The sequence below is a fragment of the Equus asinus genome, chromosome 23, assembly GCF_041296235.1.
Source record: "Equus asinus isolate D_3611 breed Donkey chromosome 23, EquAss-T2T_v2, whole genome shotgun sequence".
Lineage (NCBI taxonomy): Eukaryota > Metazoa > Chordata > Mammalia > Perissodactyla > Equidae > Equus > Equus asinus.
In genome coordinates this window covers 33095713-33118811 of record NC_091812.1, presented here as the reverse complement: position 1 = coordinate 33118811, position 23099 = coordinate 33095713, and positions in this window count along the sequence as shown.

Here is a 23099-nt window from a genome sequence, read left to right as displayed (position 1 = left end):
CACTTACACCAATGGATAGATCATCCAAACAGAAGATCAATAAGGAAACACTGGCCTTAAATGATACATTAGAACAGATAGACTTAGTAGATATACATAGAACATTCCATCCAAAAACCACAGAATACACATTCTTTCCAAATGCACGTGGAACATTCTCCAGGATTGATCACATATTAGGCCACAAAACAAGTCTCAATAAATTTAAGAAGATTGAAATACTACCATGCACCTCTTCTGACCACAAAGGTATGAAACTAGAAATCAACTACGGGAAGAAAACCAGAAAACCCACAAAAATGTGAAGACTAAACAAAATGCTACTGAACAACGATTGGGTCAATGAAGAAATCAAAGGAGAAATCAAAACATTCCTGTAGACAAATGAAAATGAAAATACAACATGCCAAAATCTGTGGGATGCAGCAAAAGCGGTTCTAAGAGGGAAGTTTATAGCAATTCAGGCCTACCTCAACAAAGAAGAAAAATCCCAAATAGACAATCTAAAAGCGCATCTAAAGGTACTGGAAAAAGAACAACAAACAAAGCCCAACAGCAGCAGAAGGAAGGAAATAATAAAAATCAGAGCAGAAATAAATGAAATAGAGACTAAAAAAACAATAGAAAACGTTAGTGAAACCAAGAGCTGGTTCTTTGAAAAGATAAACAAAATTGACAAAACCTTAGCTAGACTCACCAACAAAAAAAGAGAGAAGGCTCAAATAACAAAATCAGACATGAAAGAGGACAGATTACAACGGACACCTCAGAAATACAAAAGATAATAAGAGAATACTATGAAAAGCTATACGCCAACAAATTGGATATCTAGAAGAAATGGATAAATTCTTAGAAACATACTACCTTCCAAAACTAGACCAAGAAGAAGTAGAGAATTTGAATAGACCAATCACCAGTAAGGAGATTGAAACAGCAATCAAAAACCAAAAAATAAAAGTTCAGGATCAAATGGCTTCCCTGGTGAATTCTACCAAACATTCAAAGAAGAATTAACACCCATCCTTCTCAAACTCTTCGAAAAAATTGAAGAGGAGGGCAGGCTTCCTAACTCATTCTATGAAGCCAACATTATCCTGATACCAAAACCAGACAAAGACAACACAAAAAAAGAAAATTACAGGCCAATATCACTGAGGGAGATCGATGCAAAAATCCTCAACAAAATACTAGCAAATCGAATACAACAATACATTAAAAAGATCATACATCATGATCAAGTGGATTTCATTCCGGGGATGCAGGGATGGTTCAACATCTACAAATCTATCAATGTGATACACCACATTAACAAAATGAAGAATAAAAACCACATGATCATCTCAATAGATGCAGACAAAGCATTTGACAAGATACAGCATTCATTTATGATAAAAACTCTAAATAAAATGGGTATAGAAGGAAAATACCTCAACATAATAAAGGCCATATATGAAAAACCCACAGCAAATATCATTCTCAATGGAGAAAAACTAAAAGCTATCCCTCTAAGAACAGGAACCAGACAAGGATGTCCACTGTCACCACTCTTATTTAACATAGTATTGGAAGTCCCTGCCAGAGCAATCAAAAGCAGAAAAAGAGAGGAAGAAAAAGAGAGAAAAGGGATCCATATTGGAAAAGAAGAAGTGAAACTGTCACTCTTTGCAGATGACAGGATTTTATATCTAGAAAACCCTAAAGAATCCACTAAAAAGCTTTTAGAAACAATAAATGAATACAGTCAAGTCACGGGATACAAAATCAACATGCAAAAATCAGTTGCATTTCTATACACTAACAACGAAGTAGCAGAAAGAGAAATTAAGAATGCAATCCCATTTACAATTGCAACAAAAAGAATAAAACACCTAGGAATAAACTTAACCAAAGAGGTGGAAGATCTGTACACCAAAAACTATAAAACATTGTTGAAAGAAATTGAAGACACAAAGAAATGAAAAGATATTCTGTGCTCTTGAATTGGAAAAATTAACGTTGTTAAAATGTCCATACTTCCTAAAGCAATCTACAGATTCAGCGCAATCCTTATCAAAGTTCCAACAACATTTTCCACAGAAGTAGAACAAAGAATCCTAAAATTTATATGGAACAACAAAAGACCCCGAATAGCCAAAGGATTCCTGAGGAAAAAGAGCAAAGCTGGAGGTATCACACTCCCTGATTTCAAAATATACTGCAAAGCCATAGAACCCAAAACAGCATGGTACTGGTGCAAAAACAGACATGCAGATCAATGGAACGGAATCAAGAGCCCAGAAATAAACCCACACATTTATGAACAGCTAATATGCAACAAGGGAGCCAAGAGCATACAATGGAGAAAGGAGAGTCTCTTCAATAAATGGTGTTGGGAAAATTGGACAGCCACATGCAAAAGAATGAAAGTAGACCATTCCCTTACACCACGCACAAAAATCAACTCAAAATGGATTAAAGACTTGAATGTAAGACCTGAAACCATGAAACTTCTAGAAGAAAACATAGGCAGTACGCTCTTTGACATCAGTCTTAGCAGCATATTTTCAAGTCCCATGTCTGTCCCGGCAAGGGAAACAAAAGAAAAAATGAACAAATGGGATTAAAGCAAACTAAAAACCTTCTGCACAGCAAAGGAAACCATCAACAAAACGAAAAGACAGCCTAATAATTGGGAGAAGATATTTGCAAGCCATATATCAGTTAAGGGGTTAATATCCAAAATATATGAAGAACTCATACAGCTCAACAACAAGAAAACCAACAACCTAATTAAAAAATGAGCAAAAGATCTGAACAGAGATTTCTCCAAAGCAGATATACAAATGGCCAACAGGCATATGAAAGATGCTCAACATCATTAGCTATCAGGGAAATGCAAATCAAAACTACCATGAGGTATCACCTCACTCTGGTCAGAATGGCTATAATTAACAAGACAGGAAACAACAAGTGTCGGAGAGGATGTGGAGAGAAGGGAACCCTCGTACACTGCTGGTGGGAGTGCAAACTGGTGCAGCCACTATGGAATGGAGTAGCCTCAGAAAATTAAGAATAGATCTACCATATGATCCAGCTATCCCACTCCTGGATATTTATCCAAAGAACTTGAAAATGCAAAGGCATAAAGATACATGCACCCCTATGTTCATTGCAGCATTATACACAATAGCCAAGACTTGGAAGCAACCTAGGTGCCCATCAAGGGACGAATGGATAAGATGTGGTATATATACACAATGGAATGCTACTCAGCCATAAGAAATGATGAAATCCGGCCATTTGTGACAACGTGGATGGTCCTTGAAGGTATTATGCTGAGTGAAATTAGTCAGAGGGAGAAAAATACCATATGGTCTCACTCATAAGTAGAACATAAGAACAATGACAAACAAACACATAGCAATGGAGATTGGAGTGGTGGTTACCATAGGGGAAGTGCAGAGGGAGAGCAAAAGGGGTGATTAGGCCCACATGTGAGGGGATGGACTATAATTAGTTTTTGGGTGGTGAACATGATATAATTTACACAGAATTTGAAATATATTACGATGTACATGTGAAAGCTATATTATGTTATAATCCAATGTTACTGAAGTTAAAAAAATAAATTTTAAAAAAAACAAAAAACAATGAAATTTTAAAAGATTCAAGTCATACAAAGTATCTTCTCTAACCACAATGGAATTAAATTATAAATTAATAACAGAAAGATCTATAGAAAATCTCCAAATATACAGAATCTGAAAAAAGGACTTTTAAATAACATGTGGGTGAAAGAAAAAATCAAAAGGGAAAGTAGAAAAGATTTGGAACTGAATGAAAATAAAAACACAACTTACCAAAATTTTGGAGATGCCTATAAAGCAAGACTTAGGAAATTTATAGCAATAAAAGCCATGTTAGAAAACAAGAAAGATCTCAAATCAATGACCTCGGCTTCTACCTTAAGAAGCTAGAGAAAGAAGAGTAAATTAAATCCATGGTGAAGACAAGAAGGGAAATAATAAGGATCGGAGTGGAAATCTATGAAATAAAAACCTGAAACTGGATAAAAAGCAATGAAACTAAAAGCTAGTTGAACTGATTAGGAACAAATGTAAGAATAAACCAGTTACCAATATCAGGAATGAGAAGAATGGCATTACTAGAGATTCTACAGATATTAAAAGGCTAATAAGGGAATAATGTGAACAACTTTATGCCAATAAATTTGACAACTTAGATGAAATGGATAAACTTCATGAAAGACACAAATTAACAAAGCTTACCCAAGAAGAAATATATAACCTGAATAGCCCTATATCTATTAAATAAATTGAATTTGTAGTTTAAAACTTTCCCACAAAGAAAACTTCAGGCCTATAGGGCAGCACTGGTGAATTCTACTAAACATTTACAAATTCTTCAGAAACTCTTCCAGAGAATTGAAAAGTAGGGAATACTTTCCAACTCATTTTATGAGTCACAAATTGCCATGATACCAAAACGAGACAAAGACATTACAAAGAAATCGCAGACTAATATCCCTCTGTCATAAACATGGATGGCAAAAATCTTAAACAAAATTTTATCAAGTTCAATCCAAAATATGTACAAAGGATTTTTTCTAGTTTTATTGAGAAATAATTGAAAGATAATACATTTTGACCAAATGAAGTTTATCTCAAGAATGCAACATTGTTTTGACATTTGAAAATCCATCCATCCATCAGATTAACAAACTAAAAAATATGTATCTATAAATACATAAATATACAAATGATATATGATTACCTCCATAGATGTAGAAAATTATTTAAGGAAGTCCAACATTCATTCCTTAATAGGAATAGAAGGAAAATTCCTCAACCTGATAAAGGGTATTTACTTAAAATCCTACAACTAGCATCATACTTAATGGTGAAAAACAGAATGATTTTTCCCTAAGATCAGGAACAAGACAAGGACGCCCACACTCAACATTGAAGATTCTAGCCAGTGCAATAAGGCAAGAAAAAATAAATAAAAAGCACCCATATTGGAAAAGAAACATGTAAAATTGTCTTTTTTTGCAAATGACATGATCCCTTATGTAGAAAATCTGATATCTATGAAAACCCTACTAGAACCACTAAGTGAGTTTTCAGGATGCAAGATCAATATATAAGAATTAATTGTATACTAGCAATGAAGAATCAGAAATTGAAAGTAAACAGTATTGTTTATAATGGCATCAAAGAACATAAAATTCGGGGCTGGCCCTGTGGCCGAGTGGTTAAGTTCACCCGCTCTGCTTCAGCGGCCCAGGGTTTCACTGGTTCAGATCCCGGATGCGGACATGGCACCGCTCATCAGGCCATGTTGAGGTGGCATCCCACACAGCACAACCAGAGGGACCCACAACTAAAATATACAACTGGTTGGCAACAGATGTTAGCTCAGATGCCAATCCTTAAAAAAAACAACATAAAAGTCTTAGGAATAAATCTAACAAAAGATCTGAAAGACTTATACACTGAAAACTATGACATATTGCTGAGAAAAATTTAAAAAGACCTAAATAAATGGAGCTATACCTTGTTCATAAGTTGGAAACTTAATATTGTTAAGATAGCAGCTCTCCCAATTGATTTCTAGATTCAACACAACCCCAGTCAAAAAATCCTAGCAGGCATTTTTGCAGAAATCGAGAAGCTGATTCTAAAATTCATATGGAAATTCAAAAGACCAAGAATATGCAAAATAAGTTTTAAAAAGAAAACAAATTTTGACAGCTAACATTACCAAGTTTCAAGAATTATTATAAAGCTAAAGTAATCAAGACAGCCTGCTATTGGCATAGAAATAGACAGATCAATGGAACAGAATAAAGAGCCCAGAAATAGACATATGAACAATTAATTTTCAACAAAATTGCCAAGACAATTTAGTGGAGAAATGATAGCCTTTTTGTCTGGAACACTGGGTATCCATATGTGCAAAAAAAAAAAAAAAGAATTTTGATGCATGTTTTGCAACACATAAAAAATTAACTCAATATGGTTTATAGATCTAAATCTAAAACCTAAAACTATAAAACTTCTGGAAGAAAATGAGAAAAACTTTGTGATCTTGGGTTACGCAAAGATTTCTTAGTTATGACACCAAAAGCACAGTTCATAAAATAACAAATTGTTCACTTAGACTCCATCAAATTGTAAAATTCTGCTCATTGAAAGACACTGGTAAGAGAATAAAAAATAAAAATACAAGCCACAGACTGGCAGAAAATGATTTTACAGCATATATCTGATAAAAGACATATCCAGAATACATAAAGTACTCTCAAAGTCAATAATTAGATAATAACCTGGTTTTTCAAGTGGGAAAAATTTTCAACAGAAAATTCACCAAAGAGAGATCACAATTAGGCACATTAAGAAGTACTCAAGGGACCAGCCCAGTGGCGCAGCAGTGAAGTGCACATGCTCTGCTTCAGCGGCCCGGGGTTTGCCAGTTCGGATCCCGAGAGCGGACACGGCACCGGTTGGCAAGCCATGCTGTGGCAGGCGTCCCACATATAAAAAGCAGACGAAGATGGACACGGATGTTAGCTCAGGGCCAGTCTTCCTCAGTAAAAAGGGGAGGATTGGCAGCAGATGTTAGCTCAGGGCTAATCTTCCTAAAAAACAAACAAACAAACAAATAAAAAGGGACCGGCCTGGTGGCCGAGTGGTTAAGTTCGAGCGCTCCACTGCGGCGGCCCAGTATCTCACCGGTTTGAATCCTGGGCGCAGACATGCGGACATGGCACCGCTTGTCAGGCCACGTTGAGGCGGTGTCCCACATGCCACAACTAGAAGGACCTGCAACTAAGATATACAACTATGTACTGGGGGGATTTGGGGAGATAAAGCAGAAAAAAAAAAGTACTCAACATCATTAGTCATTAGGGAAATTCAAATTAAAACCATAATGTGATGCCATTACACACTCAGTAAAATGACTAAAATTAAAAAGATATTCAGTACCAAGTGTTGACAAAGACATGAAGGAGCTGGAACTCTCCTGCAAGGCTAGTGGGAATGTAGAATGGTACAACCCTTTTGGGAAACAGTTCTCTAGTTTCTTAAAAAGTCAAATATCCACGTACTATGTGATAAGCTATTCTACTGCCAAGTATTTACCCAAGAGAATTGAAAGCATATGTCCATGCAAAGAGTTTACATGAATGTTTATTAAACCTTTCTTTGTAACAGCCTCAAACCAAAACAATCCAAAAGCCCACCATTAGATGAATGGATAAGCCAACTGTGGCATATCCATGCAATGGAATACTGTGGATAAATCTCAAAATAATTATGCTGAGCAAGAGTAGCCAACCCCTCCCTCCAAAATAGAACACACTGTATTATTCTGTTTATATAAAATTCTGGGAAATGAAAACTAATGTATAGTGTCAGGAAACAGATCAGTGGTTGCCTGAGTATGTGGCAGAAGGGGTGGAAAGGAACAGGAGGTAATTATAAAGGGCCGTGGATACGTTCATGATCTTGATTGTGATGGTTTTATGGCTGTAGACTTATGTTAAAACTTAAATTGTGCAGTTTCTTGTCCATCAATTATAACTCACCAAAGCTGCTAAAATCATTAATTTGATAAAATAGTTATTAGGAACTTTAAAAAACCAATCTTATCATCCCTATTAGTGGATAGAGAAAAAAGAAGACTTTGATAATAAAGAAACTCTTATTCCTTGATTTGACCGAACAAATCAAAGCATGAAGCCTGTTTCTTGCAAAACTTTTCTTGTTTCTTTTACTGTTACTGGTTGTTTTGCCTTATCTTATGTTGATACTAGTTTCTGGGAATCTCCATGACTGTTTTGATACTGAGTAAGCAAGAACGGAGATCCAAAAACCCCCTAGAGAATATCCTGTCCTCTAAAATTCAAAATGACCCATTTGTCATCATTATAGAGGGAGGACAGTTTCTCAGCTGATTATAACCCAAACTTGTTATGAAGTTATAGCCAAAGTCTAGTCTTACAAATACTCTGAGTATTTACACCAGGGAAGTAGAAGGCCCAGCTTAATGAATTTATTACCATGGGTCTCCTAACAGGAAGTAGGCCTGTTCCTTCTCCTCTTTTTTCTTCCAGTGTGGAAATATAAATCTACTCTGGATAAGGCTGTATTCGGTGTACAGATCTAAGCAGGAAGTCTTTAGAACTCACAGAGCCCAGGTGGAAAGATGCGGTTCATCATCCATCCTCCTGTCTCCGACCTCAGCTATGGCTTCCAAATGGGTGAAAGGCCTTCATGGAGAGGTTGTGTTACCACTGACTACGGTATCTGTTGGATTTTAGTGGAGGGGGAACACAGGAGAGGAGGAGGGGGAGGGCTGAGTTACATTTCAGTGAGCATCACAAAAGGCAGGTGAACCAGTCAGAGGACAGGACACCAAAGGCTTGTTCTCTGGGACTTTGCTCTTTGCTCTTTGACTATTCTTTATATTATACTGGAATTGTTTTCTGTTTGTGAGATTCTCTTCACATTCTTTTTCTGCTCCTCAATTCCAGACATTGTGGCTCTTCCGAAACTAGATGTTGAGGAATTTAAAGCGAGAATACTGTAGCAACCAGTGAGATGCATGGAATATTTAACTGTAGAAAAATTGGCATTCGGATTAATTCCTATAGGCATAGTTTTTGTGTGTATATCCAAAGGATAATGCCATCCTTTGAGACTGTCTTGGAACAGTCATTTGAAGTGACTGTCAAGGCCAAAAAAAAAAAAAGAAGAAGAATCAACAAAGACAACAAGAGTGGAGATGAAGTGACTCTGCTAGGTGGAGTTATTTAGCGAAGAGCATTCTCTCCCTTTATTATGCAGCTGCCTCTGCTTTAAAAACAGGTAACCGATTATGACCATAAAAACTGCCTTAGTTAAAATTTTATCAAAAAGCATTTAAAGAATACTTCATTTCTAATATTATCTTACTGGTAAAGTACTTTTTATTTTGCTAAAGAAATTTCATATCTCTTTCTCACAGGTTTTAATTATAAAAGCTATCTTAACATTTTACACATTTACACACAATTTCCCCCACCACCTAGCCAAGAAATTTCCCACAAACATTGCCTAGTTTTTTAGCATAATACGCATATGGCCATTGTTTTTCCCTTTTCTATTTTTCCTTTCTATTCTCAAGTGTATTTTACATTCTGATTCCATTCTTCTAACTCATACACGTGTAGACTTCCACAGTTCTTTTCTTTCTAAGATCCACTGTTCTTCCTCTCTTCTCCCACTTGAAAAATATCCATTAATGAGCAGCTGAGAAAATCATCTTGGTACAGAACACCCCTGAGAGGCTTCAGAACCACGCGGACCTGCACTTGGATGCTGCCTTCAATGCTTATCCTGGACCAGTGACATTAACACCTCTGTGTTTCTATTTCAGTGTCTGTAAAGTAGGGATAGTCATAGTCCCTGCTTTGCAGCGTTGTTCTGGGGATTAAATGAGATAAAGTACGCTCCAAAACGGGGCTGCTCCCACTCCTCCCGTTTTTGTCAAGTAGTCTGAAAATCTTTATATATTTAATATGTTATTACCAACATTGGCTGAACTGCCAGGCCCTGTGTTCAGTAGAGATACTACCTCATTGAATCATTACAGTACTCTGTCAGCCCGGGTATTATCCCCAGCTTGTAGAGGGGGTAACTAAGGCTTACAAAAGTTGTCACATATTTACTCAAAGTTACACAGTGAGTAAGTGGCGGGACTGATGTTCAAACCCCCGCCATCTTGCTTCAGAGCCTGAGCCCTGGTACCCTGCCTGCCTTCTTGTTGAATTCCTGTAGCTGACCAGTATATCCTTCTTTTGGAGAGATCATACTTTCCTTCTTGTTCTTTTTAAGATACGTTTGCTAACTTTGACTTTATATTGGTCTTATCAACCTCAAATATTTTACCAAGCAAAATGGATATGAATAAAAATTTTAATACTCATATTAAAAGTCTTTTTTGTACAAAATCTTTCTTATGAGTTCCCATCTTTGCCTTAAACTTCAAGTTCTGTAGCCGTTTTCTGACATGTGGCAACCTTGCCTGCAGAGCCACTGACTCCTGACGTCACCTTGGAGATTGCCTGGCATTTTTAATTCATTCTGTCATCTCGCTCATGCCTTTTTTCACACTTGTCTGTTGGGTTTCTTTTTCTTTCCAGAGCAGTGCTCCCTCCTTACCAGTCTTAAAGCATAGGGAGTGGGAATTCAGAATTTTCACTCCAATTCAATCTTCTTCCCATGGAAATGGAATAATGGAAAATGATTCTGCATTCATCAGGCCTTGTATAATAGACACTGACTCCACTGTTGATGTCTGACTTCTGAGGCTTTTAAGCCTCTTCTGCTTGTGCCCCCCATGTGGGTGAACTTATAGAAAGCTCCAGCACTCCATCCTTTGATGCCAGCAGGAAGGTCAAACCCCACCAGCCGCTGCTCACCTGCAGGAACCGCGCACCCTGGCCTCACCTCCACCACAATAAAAACCCACAGCTGTTTCCTCTCCTTGCTCTCTCAAGCCATTTTGGATAAACTTGGGGCTTGCCCTGCTCTCTCCAGAAAGACTCATTATGTGAGTAATAAACCTTTCACACCTCTTGGTGTGGGGGAGGCATCGTTAGTCTCAACATCTGAACCGGATTGTGGGTGGAAGGTCCATCCTGTGCCTGCAGTCTCCATGGCACCCTGCACCGAAGAGCCCGTCCTGCTTCCTTTCAGGAGCCACCTTCTGAGTTTGCTCCCTTATAACATTTGCTGCCCGGAAAGTGCCGGAACTGCCTCACACTGTTCTAGGCTGACGTCTCAGTTTCCCTTGAGCTCGTTACCTTTCCCAACTTTTTATTTTCCTTGTTTTCTTAGTATAGATCAAAAATTCTCACCGGCCCATCCTTTATTTGTCATTATGTGATATTATTGTTACTGTTCCCCCATTCTGCTGGGTTTATGCTTTTCCATTTTCGGTTGCCTCTTGCTCTGGTTTCTATAGTGTACTCTTTGTCCAATTCAAGGAACTTTATCGAACACCAGTTGTGTGTCCTACAGAAGCAGACAGCTTTGCTGGGAAATGAGCATTTCCAGTCATGGTTTTGCAACTTTCCAGCTGACAGTGCCTCTTCTACTTTGATAAACGGTGGTTACCTATTTAAAGTGAAGGTTACAAATACCGCCTCTAATTATTGGAATGTTCATTCCAATATGTTCAATTGAAAAGATAGTACATGGGTGTGGTACACAAAGGGTAGACAGGGAAGTCTCCCTCTGACCTCAGACCCCCAACCCCCTGCCCTGAGGCAATGGCTCGAACACTATTAGATATACTTCCAGAAATTTGCAAAATAAGATAGACACACACATATGTGTACACATACATATACACAGAAACATTTTAAATTAGACTTTTATGTATATTTATTTATACACTTAAAAAAACCCTCAAAATAGAAATATGCTAATATGAATGTAGGCGTGAGAAAATCAGACCTTGTCTGCCTTAAGTTGACAGCCTCTGACATTTGGAAGGTGCCCAATAGTTGTTAAATGAATGAATAATACTGTTCACAAAATATATCTTGGGAAGTATCCCACATCACACATATGTTCTAGTTCATTCTTTTCAACTGCACATTCCATTCCATTTTCTAGATTTGTCATTATTTAACTGAGGCCCTAAGATGGACATTTAGATCGTTTCCAACTGCTTCTCTATAGAAGATTAAATAAATGAGAAATAATCTAGGCAATGCTTCTCAGATATTGCTTTACACTCTGCTGTTTATAAAAAGTTTTTGGTTATTTCAGGAATGTGCCATAAAATTTGAACATCCTATTAGAAGTTTTAGTTTTTCTTTTTGAAGAAAAACTATTAAAACTATCTAAAGGTGAGAGAAATAACCCAACAGAAAATGTAGAAAGTGTTGACAAACAGGCAAAATGGCATCCATGACTGGGAAAAAAATTTTTAAGTAACTTAAGAGAACAAAGTGGCTGCTTTAAAAAAGAAAAGATTAAAACAATTTGTAAAAGCTCCCTGGAGTGAACAGATGTTATCTATCTGTGAATTAATTGTAGGAAACATTGTTTGTTTTTTCCAGTTTGCTCTTGGGCAATTTACTAGGAATTGAAGATTTAAAATTTTAAGCAATGAAAGTATTGCTTAAGTAGTAAAACAGGTATAAACAATTTAAAACAACTCAAATATTTCAGATTGAGAGGAACAAAAGTCTGGGGGGAGAATCCCTGGTTCATCAAAATTATCACCAAAGTCCCCCACCCCCTCTCATCCTGGAAATACAGTCCTGAAAAAGACTATTGGTCAATGAAATATTGGAATGCTGTCTGATTTATCATAATAGATAAACTAAATATCACAGTCTAAAAAAAATGTGGCTAAGTATATTCCATTGTCTATACATACCATATCTCCTTTATCCATTCATCAATTGATGGGCACGTAGGTTGCTTCCATATCTTGGCTATTGTGAATAATGCTGCAATGAACTTAAGGGTGCATATATCTTTTTGAATACATGGATGGATGTAGAGAGTATTTTGTTAGGTGAATAAATCAGACAGAGAAAGACAAATACAGTATATTTCACTTATATGCGAAATATGAAAAACAAAACAAATGAACAAACAAAACAAAACAGAAACAGACTCGTAGATACTGGAAACAAATGTGGTTGCCAGAGGGGAAGGGTTAGGAGAACAGGCGAAATAGATGAAGGGGTTTAAGAGGTCCATACTTCCAGTTATAAAATAAATGAGTCACGGGGATGTGGTGTATGGCATGGAGAATGTTGTCAATAATATTGTAATAGCTTTGTGTGGTGACAGATAGTGGCTAGACTTATTATAGTAATAATTTCGTAATGCATAAAAATCTCTAGTCACTATGTTGTAAGCCAGAAACCAATATGGTATTGTATCTCAATTATAATTCAATAACAAATAAATTTAAAAAATAAAAATGAAAAGTAAAAACTTAAAGAATGAGAAATCAGAGATTTGAAAAATCTTTTTGTTGCTTTGTTGTTTGACAAACATTTTTTTCTGCCAACTTTGTGACAGAAACTTTTACAAGCTTTGTGGCAGAATTCTTGGTTGAAAGTTGTGAAAGGATTTTGATCTAAAATGGAACCAGAGGATGTGAAACAGAGAATCTCACGCAAGTGCCCTCAGAAGAACAGACCTTAAGAACTGAGAGACTGATTTCCTGTAAATGCCTGATTCACAGAAGACCGAGACTTATCTCCTGACCAGTGAACGTCCACCAAGAGTCTCTCCCCATCCTCAAGCCAGGGAACTTACTGCTTGGACTCTGGCTGGACTTCCCCCCCGCTTTGTATTCCCTGCCCATAAATACAGCCCGCCCCAAACCCTCCATGGACAAGCCTGTAGTTTGCTACAGCATGTGTTTCCCAGATTGCAATTCCTCTGCTAATACCAAATAAACTCAATTTCTGGTAATTTGAGCTTGTTTGTTTACTTCTTTATTTAGGTTGGCAAAGTTATAGAAGCCAAACTCAAACTAGCTTAGGCAAAATAGGAAATCCACTTACACGGGTAACTGGGACGGACAAGGGTGGAAGCAGGATTCAGGCACAGCTCTCTCCAAGGTTTCGCATATCCTCAGGGCTCACTCTGGGTCCCTATCTCAGCTCTTTTCCCTCTGTACGCTGCCTCTTTTTCTCTTAAGCACACAGTTGTTTCATGTAGCCAGGAAAGATGGCCTTTTGCAGTTCCAGATTCACACTGTCCAACTTAGCAAATGCAGCAGACGAAAACACTTCTCTTTCCCAACATGGGTGGGGCCAGTCTGAGTATGTGGGAGAGACAGGGTATGGGAGTCCCCAAAGCACGGGGTGCAGATGTATTACACTAAGCCAAGGAACCAAGATCTGAGTGGAAAAGACGAGAGGAACAAATGTGTGTGCTACAGGAACCCAGAGGAATGAGTGGCCAAATCTTTGCTTTAAAAACAGATTCAACCTTTCCTGATTAATATCAGCGTTGCGTCATCTGAATAAATACATGGAATCCTTTGACCTTTATACCTCATTTCGCTTAAGTGCTTCATTTTCTCAAGAAAAACTCTACAGTTGACTCAGCCTCCTACCCCAACTTTTGCCTGCACCCACTGCTCCCTGATCTCAAGAAGAAGCGAGGCTTATTCCAACTTTTAAATGAGCAACGTTTTCTAGTTAGTATACTTCACCCAAATACATGGAGCTTTTCAATTGTGTTCCTGTATACTTTATCATCTTTAAGATTTTAAATAGTATTTTGGCGGGGGGGACAAAAGTACCGGGAAAATTAAATAAATGCCAGTTTCGAAAGTAAACTTCAGGCAGCCTCATTTTGAAATGCCTTTTGGAGTACCTACAAAATCTCAGATATTTAAATTGGAGGACACTTAAAAAGTAAATATTTAAACGTCGAGGCATTCCTTCATAGGATTCTGAAGAGGAAAAAATACAAATGATAAGCCTTGATGATAAAAATAAACATAACTGAAACACACATAAAGGTTGACTCATTTAGGTAAATTCCTTGGAGGCCAATTGGCATTTCCACGGTTGGTGATAACAGAAAATTATTTTTTAGGTTGCCCAAAGCTGATTGCCTAAGACCAGCACAGAAACATAGAAGGTAATTGCAGGCTTTTAAAAAGTGGCTTTGATTTCTATAGAAAAAAACCCCATATTTTTAGTCATTATCAGAGGTACTTAGGAACAACAGATTGTACATCAATGCTGATCTCGACTCAGAAAGATAGAGATACGAGTCACTTAAAATGCACTTATCTGTAGCTCCCTTGAAAATGGGGCAAGTTAGCTGACTCCTGGACAGCATAAACACTACACAATGAAATTACTGAATGCCTCCTAGAAAATAATAAAAGCTTGGAGAAACTATAAATAACTTGGCACTTCCTCCATGGGAAACCCCTATTTTAGAACTGTTTTGGTTTATCAAATGTGTATTTACATATGCAAAAGAGTGAAGAGTCTGGCCTAGGCAGGGGTCTAAAATCTCCCAGAGCAGCTAGAGAGAGACCCCATAGAGACCAGAGGGACCAAGGGGAGTTAATTAGGACTGGTATCCTGCTGCTTTAGGAAAATGAGGAACTTCTGCAAGCATTTGATGGTTGGCAGCTAGTAAAAATGCAAAGAAGACATAATAAGACCCTCAGGTTTTTCCTAGGATTAACAGAAAGCAAGCTACTTTAAAACTGAGTAAATATGGTTATTTACAGCTGACATCAGAAGACAACCTGCTGCTGTGTCTCCAGGGGGTGTGAATTTTCTGCCTGAGAGCGCCTGAGAACAACATAACGATCTCTCAGAATAAGCCAGATCGAGTTCGGTTTGGCGTGATCGTCATCATTCAAAGGGCTGTGGCCCTTTAAATCCTGCTCCCGTGTGTACGGCTTTATTTAGTGTTAATTGCGTTTAATAAACATTTTTACTTTTACAGAAAAACTATAACTGAATGGATGGTGTGCTAGACACGCCCTCCAATTATTTAGGTCCAGTGTAACCATAACCCACGCAGCCAAAGCTGGCCGGGTTGCAGTCTCCACCAAAACACCCATTATCCGAGAGGAAAGGAGAAAAAAAATGTCTTTCTGCGGAGGCTCTACCCAGGAGACTCCACTGTCCCTGTTCGGGGACTGCCTTTTGTAGTATAAAGCAGAATACTTAGCATTAGTGTCTGAACGTCTCTCCTGTAAAGAAACTCGAAGGTGAAAGTGGTCCCTCTGCCCAGGAATCCTCACATTACAGAGGGAGGAACGGGGTCTCTTTACAGCAGCATCTTCTCAGATGCTTGTTTAGAAATCATTAACTAACAAGGGAGGCCAACGACAAGGAAGTGTTCTAAGGCATTGCTGATTAAATATCAACTAGAACCTATGATAAAAACAAATCTGAAATGATAGTTATTTTAAAATAGATATAGAGGCCCCATGGCTGAGTGGTTAAGTTTGCGAGCTCTGCTTCAGCCCAGGGTTTGGCTGGTTTGGATCCTGGGCACGGACATGGCACCGCTCATCAGGCCATGCTGAGGCGGTGTCCCACATGCCACAACTAGAAGGACCCACAACTAAAAGAATATACAACTATGTACTGGGGGCTTTGGGAAGAAGGAGGAAAAATAAAAGAATAAAAAATAAAAATAAAATCTTTAAGAAACAACCAAAAAAATAGATATATAACCTAAAAGGTTAATCCTAAAAGATAGTCTTGACCACTAACCAGGTGGCTCCTAACCAACAGACAGACAGAGTTATCTAGAAAGAAACATACAGCTTTAACTGTGCCAGGCTTGCGAAATCAAACCTATTAGACTTCATTGGGGTTGAAGTAAAAGGGTGGAAATGGAAACTTGAAAAATTAAGCCTTCAAAAGACATTTATTTTGTTTAATTAACTTTTAAAACTGCAATCCAATGAGCAACTCCTCTCATACTTCAAGCTTGCCTTCAAGAGATACTTGGATAAGAAACAGCCTAAAGCAGAGGTTGGCAAACTTTTTCTGTAAAGGGCCAGATAGTAAATATGTTCAGCTTTGCAGGCTGTCTAGTCTCTGTCACAAACACTCAGCTCTGTTGCTGTGTGATGGCAGCCAGAGACAATATGTAAATGCATGAGTGGCTGTGTTCCAATAAAACTTTATTTATGAACACTGAAATTTGAATTTCATGTAATTTTCATATGTCTGGTATAAAATTCTTTTGGTTTCTTCAACTGTTTAAAAACACAGCAACCTTTCGTAGCTTGCTGACTCTGCAAAAAGAGGCTGTGGGTCCGATTTGACCAGGAGCTGCAGTTTGCCAACACCAACGCCAACCTCCTCCTCCTCCTCCCCAACTTCAGGCTCTTTCCATAAACAAAGGATGAAGTAAGTAAACTGGACCCACTCAGGAGGGAGTAAAGGGGTTGTAACTCCTCTTATTAATTGAAGGCCATATTAACTGTGGGGTGAGAGATGGATGAAACAAATATTTGTTGAAACCTAGTACTATAGAGCAGGTACTATGCTTAAATCTCATTGATTTAATCCTCACCACAATACTATGGGATATTATAAATACATACACACTTTTCTTTTCATAGATGGGGAAACAGACTCAGAGACATTAAATGCCTTGCCTAGCCCTGGTTCCTAGCTAGGGTTTGAACATGGCTTGGTATTTTCAGAAAACCTTCATTGTGGTTTTCTGACCTGGGAAGAACTGGGTTGATAGTGAAGACTGGAGGAGCAGAAGTGGCATTCGGAAGAGATGAAACTCAAGAAGCAAGAGCTTTGATGGCAGAGTGGATGGAGGCAGCCTCAACTAGAGCATAGATGAGAGAACTCAAGAATTCATTGCTCTGCTAAGACTCCAGTGGCCATGCCAAGTCATCCCAAACCGACTGGAGGGTGGGAGTCCCAGGTTGACCTGTCGTGGTAGGATAGGCAGTCCAGAAAAAATTAACAAATCTAATTTAATTAAGGCCATAGAGCAAGTTAACCCCCCTCAGGAGCGAGGGGTTTAATGTTGCTGTTCTAAGAGACGGTATTTAGACTGACTTCTGGCATTTCCTTTTTTTCCTTTTTACAAATGTTATCCATATTGACATTGTAGAAACTTGAGAAAAATATAGATAAGGAATATAAATTAAAAATTTTCCACCAAGGTAATCATGGTTAACATTTTTGTGTAGTAATATCCTTTAAATCCTTCTAGCCTTTTCTCTACATGTTTTAAAGTGGGACTATGCTGTTCATACCCCTTTTTGCACAAAATATGTCATGAACATGTTTCTATGTCATTTCCCCAAATCTAAGTTGAAAAAGTCCCCCTCAAAAGGAAAACAACCATAATCAGATTTGCGCGATTCTGCACTGTGTCAGCCCCCGAGAAGTTAGCAGTGCCTATTAGATTAGAGCAAAGACTTGTAACGAGCTCAGTAGAGAAAGCCCATTCACTTTGCCTGCCCATCCCAATCTTATTTAATCATGGGATCCTTCTCTAATGGAACACTTGGAAAATTAATGTCCTACAAAATATCCTTGGTGAAAAGCTGTTCTACATCATTTGTAATGGATGCATAATATTCCATTGTTATTTAAACTGTCCATTAGAACTAAATATTGAGATTGTTTTCAAATTTCCACTATTATAAAGAATACCATCATGTACATTTTTGCAACTAAATCTTTGCAGACATTCATGGTAATTCCTTGGATGTACAATTGGTTTGTCAAAGATATGATCAATTTTTATAGTTTTTTTAGAAATGGATATTATAATTTATTAAAAATTTCTTTGTTTTTCAATGAGAAATTGAATGCTACATTTTACTTTTAACTTTATTTCATTAATGATTAATACTTAGACATTTGATCAGGCAAGCTGCTACTAGATGCTTTATATTCTGACTACACTAAAAGCGACATGTGTTGATTTTATAGAGCAACTGAAACTCTCATACGCTGCTGATGAAAATATAAATTGGTACTTTGAAAAACTGTTGGCAGCATCCACTGAAATGAGTACATGCAAACTCTATGCATTCGTTTTCTATTGCTGTATAACAAATTACCACAAACTTAAAACAAAATCACTATTAGCTCACAGTTCTGTAGGTCAGAAGTCCAACTCCATGTGGCTGGATTACCTGCTCAGGGTATTGCAAGACTGAAGTCAGTGTGTTAGGAAGATTGAGTCCTCATCTAGAGGCTCAGGGGAGAAATCCACATCCTTGCTCATTCAGATTGTTGGCAAAATTCAGGTCCCTAAGGTTGTAGGACTGAGGTCCTGTTTCCTTGCTGGCTGTCAACAGAGGGCCACCCTCAGCTCCTGGAAGCCACTCTCCAGTCCTCACATCTGGACCCCTGTATCAAGAAGCCAGCAACGAGGCAGCAAGCACCCCTTATGCTTCAAATCTCTCTGACTTCCTCTTCTGCTCCTGGTTAGAGAAACTCTCTTGCTTTTAAAGTGGCTGGTGCAACTAGATTAAGCCAACCTAGATATCTCCCCATCCTAAAGCCCACCTGGGTAATCTCCCTATTTTAGGACATGGAATCTTGGAGGTCATTTTTAGTACTCTGCCTACCTCCTCCTATAACTGAGCAGTTCCAGTCCTGGATATAGACCCAACAGAAATTCATACATGTGTTCACCAAAATACAGGCACAAGAATGCTAATAGAAGCATTACTCATATTTGCCAAAATCTGGAGAAATTATTCAACAACAATTGTGGTATATTCTTATAATTGAGTACAGAAATGAGAATGAACTATGACCACTTACAACAACCTGAATGAATCTCACAAACATAATGTGGAGTAAACAGATAACATATGGGACCAAAGGGAGGGCTACCTAACCCAGCTCAGAAAGTCATAGAAAGCTTCCGAGGGAAGGTACACTCACCAGAGTGAGTGATGGGGGACGCAGAGGACAGGACTGAGTTTTAAATTGAAAGAATAATATGAACAGAAATAACATATCTCTAAAAGTTACAAACAGATGGGTTTAATGAATGGACAGCAAAATGAGGGAGGCGGGGAAGGTGTGTGAGAGAGTTTGGCAGGGGTCAGAACGTGGAGAACCTTGCCAGCCATATTAAGAAGATTGACCTAAACATGAGAGGTCCTTGCAAAAGGAAGGATATGGACATATATATATATTTGGGATCACTGACACTCAAAGTGGAAGATGACATTAAAAGAGGAAAATGAGGAAATTAGATTAGTTAGGAGGCTAATCAAGAGTAGAGGTGGGAGATGATGGGAGCCTGAGTTGGCTGGAGTGAAGTAGAGGAGGGACAATAGAATGCTTTGCATCCATCTCCCTTCCCAAAATCTCTTCTTAAAGTCTTAAGGACATTTTTTATAGTTTTTTAATTCTTATGGCCCAATTGTCTTCTCGAAAATGTGTGCCAGTCTGGATTCCCACTAGCAATATGCCTATCTCCCCCAATTCTTGGGGGAGTGGGTGCTTTATTTTATTTTATTTTTTTGAGGAAGATTAGTCCTGAGCTAACATCTGCTACCAATCCTCCTGTTTTTGCTGAGGAAGACTGGCCCTGAGCTAACATCTGTGCCCATCGTCCTCTGTTTTATATGTGGAATGCCTGCCATAGCATGGCTTGTTACAAAGCGGTGTGTAGGTCCACACCCAGGATCCGAACCAGCAAACCCTGGGTTGCCAAATTGGAACATGCAAACTTAACCACCGCACCACCGGGCTGGCCCCGGTGCTTTATTTTTTTTTAATCTTTACCAATTGTATAGGCAAATTACTGTACCTGGTTATTTTATGTTGCGTTTCTGGTTGAAAGCATGATGAACATTTTCGTAATGTTTATTGACTATTTTTTGTCATTTTGTAGTGTCAATTCATACCACTTGCCAGACTTTTCTAAATGTATTCATTTTTTCATATTGACTTGTGAGAAGTTTTATATTAAAGACACTAATCCTTTTGAAGTACGTTTCTTCATATCCATACCTTTTAATTGTGTTTAGGCTAATTTTTCATTTATAATAGTTTCACATTATTAGTTAAATCTATTAATCTTTCTGTTATTGGTTTCTACTTTTAGATTTGTGCATCTGAGTTCTTCCCCAGGTCATGATTTATGAATCTTTACCTACATTTTCTTTAAGTACTTTAATCATTTTATTTAAATCTTTAATCGACAAAAGATTTATTTTGTACATAATATGCTGTAGCTTAATTCTTTTCCATATAATCAGTTGGCTAAAGACAATGGATAATTCATGACTTCCCCATCGATTTGGAGTGCCACTCTTATAAAATATATTAAATCCTTACAAATTCTTACATCTTCAAAATAGGCTATAATTCCTGGTGGGGCAAACTCCCCTACACTACTTTACTTTTACAAACCAGGACTATTCCTGTAAGCCATGTTTAAATGAGCTTTCTACAGTGAATTGAGATGTTTCCCATCATTTTCTATAGTCTACATTCTAACAGTTTAAATTCTAAAGGAGATATTGGTTTCTTAAAGGTTTGGAAGATTTTGTCTATAAATTTGCTGGGTGCAGAAATTCTCTGACATTTGTTAACTTCTTTTATAGCTTTTGGTCTATACAACTGTACTATCCATAAAAATTGTTCCTTCCTTAGAAGAGCCATTTAATCAAAATGTCCAAAATTATTAGCTTATTATCTCTATAGTCAATCTCTGTTTTCATTCATAATGTCATGCATTTAGATTTTCTCTTTTTTTTGTTTGACTTTGTCAAAAGTGTCTATGTTATTGGTCTTTTCAAAGATCCACCGTTTGGAGTTAGTTATATGTCAATTCCACTTTAATTTTATTCTTTCCTCATGCTTTTGCTGGATTTTGTCTGCTTTCTGGCTTCTTGAATTGATTGCCTGGTTTATTTTCACTTGTTCATGGATAATAATAAAATCACAGAAGGCTCCGAACTTTTCTCTAAGTACAGCTTTCAGGTATGTTTTGATATATAGTTTCCTCTAGTTTATATTGTCTTAAACTCAGATTATAACTTGTATTTTCTCTTTAATCTAAGAATTATTTGACAGTGGTTTAATTTCTAGTATTTTGTTATGAATTGCTCACTTCATTGCCTAGTGGTCAGAAAATGTAGTCTATAATGTGTTACAGTGTTATTGTACCCTATATATTTTGTATAGGTTCCACGGATATTTGAAAATACGCAATATTATTAAAATCCTCTCTTTTTTGGGTAAGACTGATTTTCATGAAATTCTCCTGCTTTGTTTTGCAGTTTTGCTTTATATATTTTGATGGACTGTTACCAGGCACTGTTCTATCTTCAATATAGAATGTGCCAATATAAAATAATCCCGTCCTTTACCCAGTTATCTTTTCCTTAGACTCTATTCTGTTCTGGTATCAATATGACAACTACTGATTTATTTTTGTTGACTTCTGCCTTGTTTATCTTTACCAGTCACTTTGTTTAACCTTTGTCATTTCATTTTAGGTGAGCCTCCTGTGTAATGCACACACACACACACAACCCACAGGTGTGCACACATACACGATTTCGTTTTTTGATCCAAATTGAAAATCTCACTTTAAATAAGGAGGTTTAGGGGATATGTGGGTTCTATTTTCCTTTTCATTTTGTCTGTTTTTCTTATGTCTCCTTTTTTCCCGCATCTTTTGCTGTGTATTATCAAGCTTGAGTTTTTTTGTTTTTACTTTCTGCAAACTGTGCAGGAATTGATTATACCTCCTATTTATGATTTTTCACCTCCTGATTACTCTTCCCCCTACCAACCAGATGTCTGTTTCCACTATTCAAATGTAACGTCACTAATGAGTCACCAATAATCTCAGATTCCTACATACCGTGGACTCTTTCAGCACTAGTCTCACTGCACGCCCGGGTGACACCCAACACGACTGATTACTCTGCTCCCCCACTGCCGCGGATTCTAGGACCTGCCATTTTCTAGACTTCGTTTGCTTGTTTCCTTGGTATTTCTTGTGCTGGCTTTCTGTCTCCTCCTCCCTTTCCCTGCCCCTCTTCCCCCCACCCCCCATCTGTTCTAGGCTCTAATCCTTTCTATTCTATCCCAGGTGATCTCATCCACTTCTGTGGCTTCGATTACTATCACATGACAGTGACTCCAAACTGCCAGTCCAGACCACGTTTTTGAGCTCTAAACTTATGTATACAATCCTTCTCTGGACATTTCCATGTGCTGACAGGCACATCAACCTCAACGTGTCCACATACGAGTCCATGGCTTTCCCTTCGCGCCAACAGTCTCCCTTCCTCCACCTCATCAAACTGCACTAACAATGGAAAACAACCTGTTGCTCAGGCCACAACCTGAGGGTCATTACTGGACCATTTTATCCTTTACCCCTGCCATCCTAACACCACCAAGTCCAAGTGATGCTGCCTCCAATGTAGTTTTTGGAACTATTCGCTTCTTCTCACCGCCGCTGCTAACGACCTGGCCGGAATAACCATCACCTTTGGCCTGGACAAACACAACAGTCTCCTTGCTAGTCTCCCAGCTTCTGCCCCCACCCCTCTAAAAT